Here is a 7,067-nt window from a genome sequence, read left to right as displayed (position 1 = left end):
TTTTATATCAAATATATTGAAAAGTGAGATTATGACATCAGAGCTGTACTAACGATGCTGCAATTTACAGTGATAGCATCTCTCTCTCTCTCTCTCTCTCTCTCTCTCTATTTTCACTTGCCCACACTTTTCTTTGGCAATCTTCTGTGGCAGTTAGGTCACCCTAGATGTGGAGCTATCACTCAGTCATTGACTCGCTCTCCAATTATTATTTCAATCGCTATCTCGCTTGCTATCACTCAGAGTGCAGCTTCCCCAAAGTAATTTTAGTGAATCCATTTTACCTCTAGATGGCGAAAAAAATTCCCATAAGGGGCCCATGCCAATGTAGTTGCAGCACCCCGAACAATGATTTTGTTCGTGTACACATACTCTCTTTTTCACAAGACTACAAAGAGGCGAGGGGAGACAGGCGACAGGGAAGCCTTTGGAAACGACTCCCATCAAAGCCAAAATGGCCGTTCAAACACTGGCGCTGAGCAGTCGCTGTTTGCGTGGGATGGCATTTGCGTTGTCGTCCCACAGACGCGGGATAAAGGGATCCTTTGAATGGGGGATGATCGGAGTGAACTCGGGGTCAAACCCCACCTGAGGAGGAGCCGCACTGCCCCTCTAATTATCCCTGAGAAGCAGTGCGCGTTTTCGGCTGGTCAGACCGTGGCCATAACTGATAATGCCATGCTTTTAATTGTCAGGGCTCTGAGTGCCGTAAAGGAACTTCCATCGGCGCTCATTATCTCTGCAGAACAGTGTGCGAAAGCATTGATGAGCTGAATGTGGCCCAGCTTGAAGAAATCCTCAAAGCGCCGGGGGGGTACCGGCTCCCGCCAGAATCCGCGGAATGTAAAACGATCTATTACAGTTTTCCGTCCGATTTCGGACCGAGCGCCTCGCGTACAGGCGCCCCGGGTCGCATAGCAACAAAGCAGCTCGTTGCGGCCGCAAAGTCCAACTCCAGAAAACTGTTCCCAGTCACGATGGGGATTATCTGAGTGAAAGCAAATGAGAGCCAGGCCCTGCAAACTTGTCACTGTTGTGAGCTAAATAGCATGTTCATGTCATTACGATGATCTTACGGAAACTTAAGCCCGCTCGGGTTAAAAGTGGGCATATTTCTCTCTGGTCACCAGAAGTCTCACAAATCTCAGATTTTGGAGAATATGGGTTAGGTCCAGGAACCAGATCTCAGTGCCAGAAAAAAATGTATAAAACATGATTTTATATAAAAAATTGCACATTGCGCATACTTCCATGCACAACATACTACAGACAAGCCAACGCAAAAGGAAAGCCGTGCATTTAAGAATGCGTTTTCCTTGACATGTTGCCACCACAAGGCATAGTTTTCTGGAATATCTCCCAACTTTGTGCAGAACTTGCAATACATAGGAACTTGCTGGCTGGACATAAAATACTTTGTCTTCCAACAATGAACAGTAGAATGAAGGCAACCTGGAGAATTGACTGACAAGAAAGAGTAAGAGGAATGCATTCACATTGGTCAGCTCTTTTAAGGAACTGGTAGAGGCAGAAAGGACATTCTCTTTGTGGATAGGCTGGTAATATGGAACTAGTTACAAGACATTCAATGAAAAACATACAAAACTATTATTATTGTCAAGTGTAACAATAAAAGGCATTATTTTAAAGGTCTGTTAAAAGGTCTGTTATTGAAATTATTTGGTTATTTCACCATTTATGTTTTATTGAATGTGAGAAGGGCCATTTTGTGCTGAGGGGCAGGGGCATCACAATGTACATATCTTAGCTTCACTAACAAATCAGCTTTCTTACATGAATCCATTCCAGTCTATCATATGTTGACTCTGTAATTAATACTATAGCATTTTTAAAAGCTTTGATTTCCAAACAGGATGTTCAGGCACTTGGGATCCATCAGTATAGGACAGAAAATAAAGAAAACATGAAGTGAGCGTAAAAACTCTTTACATGTAGATAGCACTGTAACTAAAACAGTGGAAACAAATCTAGACAGTTCACAATAATGCCATTTCCAGAAATGCACACAGCTCAAGAGCATTATCCGCTGCTGCAGATCATGCAGGCAGTGACAATTTGCAGCTTACCAGAATGAAGGAGCCTGTTCATTGTCCCTCTCTGCACTTTATTGATTCTGTGTGTGAACTGGAAACCAACATGCTTGAGCGTTAAACAAAACCACTGGAGGACATGCGCATTGACTGGCTTTTTTGTTGTTGTTGTTGTTGTTGTTAAATCATATATATTTGCGTTATTTTGTCATTGTTCTGATGAGAGGCATCAGCTTGGGTTCGACTTGAATAATTGTAACAAAATTGTCCTCTGCTTTTGTCTCGTAAGCAGCGATGGCGATATGCTGATTAAGCTTAAACTGTTACTGAGAGAGACTGGAGAGGAAGAGGCTTTGGCTAAAAAAAAAAGATGCATTTATAGCCCTTTGTGTGGCACCTCATTATGTGTGGGGCCGATTCATTAAGTAATTGGTGTGCAGTTGTTTACATGAGTATTAAGGCTCTCTGTTCAGCAGCCTTTGAGAGATACATTGTGCAAAATGCCTCATGTTATGAATGTAGAATGAGAGGGAGGGGGCCGGCCTTATTGGCCAAACACTGAGCCGAGCTGAAAAGCAGGAGCCGGGTTGCTGCTTTGCATAGCAATGGCTCCCGTCTTAATAAGCTCTACAGATTAAATGCATGCAGTCTATACAGGAAGCGAGGAGATGCCCTCCACACATTTATATGCACTCCTTGTCAGTGTTATGACATTAGAGATAGGGAGAAAACCTCCTCCCCCACCCCCTATCTAAAACCAGTGTAAAATGAGCCCGGTTCGTGAATGTGATGTTTATACGATAATAAATCAGACAGAAGTGGCGGGATCTGCCGCAGTTTATTAAGCGTTCGCTCATTATGGATCTCTTGCTGCCATTGTGAGCCCGGGAGCGGGAATCGCTGGGCTGCAGAGTGAGGATGAAAGGCGCGGTGTGCGCAGAAGCAGGTTCCTAACAAGCAGCTGCTCTGCCCGCAATGGCCGTTTCTTTCCTTTTGTGCCGAGGTGCATGCCACCGCTTCCTCTCTGTGCCCCGGTGTCATTTCCCCCCTTCTACCGTAAGCATCTGAAATGCGCGTTCTTTTTTTATTCTTTTTTTTTTTTTTTTTTTGTGCCGCGCTCTGCTGTTTTGTGTGTTGTTCCTGCTTTTGGGCGCTCTGCCTTGTTATCTGTTATTAGCGCTATTAGCGGCCCCAGGCTGTGCCCACTTCTTCGCTGACCGGACCAGTTCCAGGGCGAGGCTGTTCTTCAGCAGCAGGACGACTGCTCGCGGGCATAGCAGCCTTGATTCACCGAGCGCTTTTAGCAGAGTTCATGTCACCGACTGGTTTTAATGCCACTACTCAGAATGCCCCTTAAAAATCCACAGAATGCAACATTCCCTGGCACTTTTGTTTGCTTTTGTGTCTTGTATTATAGCCACTGAGCACAGGGATTTGTTGTTTCAAGGCCTCTATAGGGTTTGTGGGTATATAAAAGAACTCTTTGGAATGTGACCTGTCCTAAAATTGTTTGGTGAGCTGAGGTCCAGTGTCATAGTCAAAAGGTGGCTGTGGGAGACAACGTGTGTGGCATTTCTGAGGGAGCAGTAGCAGCCTCTGGCCAGAAGAGGTCACTCTATTGATTTTGCTTGTCATATAATGATAATAATAAGTTGATCCTTAAATGTCATTTAGTACAAATGTTACAGTGAAAGACTGTAAGACAGTGAAACCATTTATTGCATGTTTTTGCACTGCATTTATATAAATGGACTGCATTTATATAGCGCTTTTATCCAAAGCACTTTACAATTGATGCCTCTCATTCACCCATTCACACACACACACACACACACACACACACACACACACACACACACACACACACACACACACACACACACACACACACACACACACACACACACACACCAACGGTGAAAGGTTGCCATGCAAGGTACCAATCAGCTCGTTGGGAACAATTAGAGGTTAGGTGTCTTTCTCAGGGACACTTTGACACGCCCAGGGCGGGGGATCGAACCGGCAACCCTCCGACTGCCAGACAACCGCTCTTACCTCCTGAGCTATGTTGTTTGTCAAACTGACTTATGGAACACAAGAATGATTTACCGAAGGCTATTATAAAATAGGATGTTACACTTGGTAGTTGTGCATTAGCACTGAGAAAAAAATGTATCTCAGAGTGTTGATTTACCTATTTATGTAATTTGTAGAAGGAGATCACAAGTATAAATAAAACACATAATGTGTATTTACTATGTGTAATTCATTGGGTTCTGATATGTTGAAATGCACCTGGAATTTATACAGACTGTGCATGCTATTATTCTTATGTATGCAATTGAGAGGTCAAACTTCCCATTAGCAGAACCAAGTTTAATTCAACTCATAACAATCTACTTGTGACCCAATTAAAACAGATTCATAAAAGCAGACTGCGGACATAAATTCAAACAAAGTCATTGTGACTTTCTGCTTGTGCCAAATTTTGTAGGCTGTCTGCAAAACTCTCTTCCCCGCTAAGATGCTCTGCTGAGAGAAGCACAACCTTTTTCGGCCAGCAGAGGGAACTCAAACGTAGGGAAACTGCAAGAGGAACCCCGTCAGGCGAAATGTTCACACGCAGCCGATAACACGTTCCACCGCAGGTCTGCATTACCCGTATGAGCCCAAGCAGAGCGCTAATCTCCGAAAACAGCTGAAAGTACTGCCGCAACTAGGTCAAAACCATGATAGGAGTGGGAGTTGACAGCCATGAGGAGAAATCCCCCCTCCCCTTTTTTTTTTTACCTTCCACACAAACGATTGCTCTAGAGTGCCTAGCTATTAGCATTTTTGCGTGGGTGAAAGGGCCTTAAAAAGCGAGGGAACACAGTGACAATAGTTTCTGCCAGGCTTTGTTAAATGCATATGAAGTGCAAGGTAAGTATAATTTGTTTTAATAGATTCTCAACCTTTTTATAGCTTCTTTAGGTCTTTGCTGCTAGTATAACTTTGAATTAATATCCAGCCATTGAGCAATGTTTTGTCTTATCCCATATCAACTTGCATGTAATTGTCAGTTTTCATGTATGATTTTGCTTTGTTGTTGTTGTTATTGTTGTGCTTGTGACGGCTGTTGCGTGGAAAAATCAAGCCATTGCAAACAATGAAGCCTACCCCATTGTGTACATCGAAAACGCATTAATTTTCTCACCACCCACAACCACTGTAATAAAAAGACATGAGCATTCTGGTGCAATATTGTTCAAATGTCATTTTTTCACCAGGTTTGACACCATGAGAACTGCTTCTGATTGCCTATTAAAAAGTCATGGCTCTTACCTTTTTATACTTGTATAAATGTGTCTACAACCTACCTTACCCTAATTAGTTGCTACATAATTATTACTCCTGTGGAATACATATTTCTGGACATTCTCAAAGCATGCATACTTTTTATTCTGCCTAGTTGGCTTTGCAGAGGTTAGGTCAGAATATTGTTCACTGTGTGAACTAAACTGTGTTCTTGGCTAGAAATAGCTGTACAAAATAAGTATTGTATCTTATTGAACCTGTGTTTAGTAGTTGTCAATGACCATGAAATGCACTTTTTGTACGTCGCTTTGGATAAAAGCGTCTGCCAAATAAATGTAATGTAATGTAATATTCATAATTTGCAACTTAACCTTAGAAATCTGCAGGCTGTAACACAGTAATCCCCAGATGTACACATCTTTGTATGGCTATACACAGTGAGCAAAAGCCAGAATCTAGACATCTAGGGGGCTGGAAATAGGTGAGAGACATTTTGACATAAATGGACTATACCCAGATACATCCTAGTCGGCTAAACTAAAACTGTAGTTTACTAAAAAGCAGTAAACTTTAAAAATTACTAATGCTTGTGTAACATTAAACTGTAATAAATCTGTGTCCCACGTTTATTTCTGCTGCTGATACAGTTGCCTCTGAGGCTGTACCATTGTATTTCTATCGTATATCTGGAAAAAAAAAAAATACAGATGGGGAACTTAATATTCTGAAACAGAGGATCATTTAAAATATGTCAGGTATTACTGAAGGTCTGTGGAGATGGAGATAGACATTACAACCAGCTCCAATACAGTAATGGAGTTTAGAAAATAGTTGGAAGACTTTAAGACATAAAGTCTCCAGGCAAGTTGAAGGATACGTCTTCTTACTGAATGTGGAATGTATTGGCCAAAATAAAGTAAATGAATAGTACTATAAAACTGACCCCCATTGTACTGTCATTCTTTTCATGAGCCAGAAAAATTGGCAATGAAATGATTGCCAAAACTGAAAAGAAATTTAATGAAAGTGGGCCTCTATTAACCTGTGATAGAGGTCTGAAAACATATAAAATAACAGCCCAATTATTTCTTCTGGCCCTAGTAATGAGACAAGAAAACAATGTCACCAGTTTTAAGTTGCTACCTATTAAATGTATGTTAAATGTTGTTCGGACTTCAAATGACCCCAGTTAACCTTAATAGTACAATATTCTTTATTCGTTTTTCTGAGTGCCCTTGAAACATTCTGTTTTGGTTTTTGCTTTTGCAATGTCAGGTTTTTTTGCAGACAGAGAAACCTTTTCTGTACATTGATTATAATAAACCTGGCACCCCGTTGGGTGTCAGAACCTCAGAACAGTGTAACCAGCCACTTGTAATGAGGGAAGTACGTGTGGAGAGTTTTCAAACATGCTGCTGTTAACCTAGCTTGAGTCTCTTCATCTGAATGACACTTTGGACTCCTCACATACATTTTATAAGAGTTTAAACTTCTTAAAATATAAGAAAAAAATATATATATACATCTTTAAATATATTTGTTTGCAGTACCATTGGATATCATACACTTAAGATGATGTGTGCATTTAAAAAATATAGTTCACAGTGAAAATATAACACTAAAGGGAAATTATTCAACTTTTTAAAAAATTGCTTTGCACAACAACTGTTCTACCTGACAATGACACACCTTTAAACTCAGATTGGCTGCTCATTCGTG

Source organism: Anguilla anguilla, chromosome 6 (genome assembly GCF_013347855.1).
Source record: "Anguilla anguilla isolate fAngAng1 chromosome 6, fAngAng1.pri, whole genome shotgun sequence".
NCBI lineage: Eukaryota > Metazoa > Chordata > Actinopteri > Anguilliformes > Anguillidae > Anguilla > Anguilla anguilla.
The sequence above is the reverse complement of the archived record's forward strand: the minus strand, read 5'-3'. Positions refer to the sequence as shown.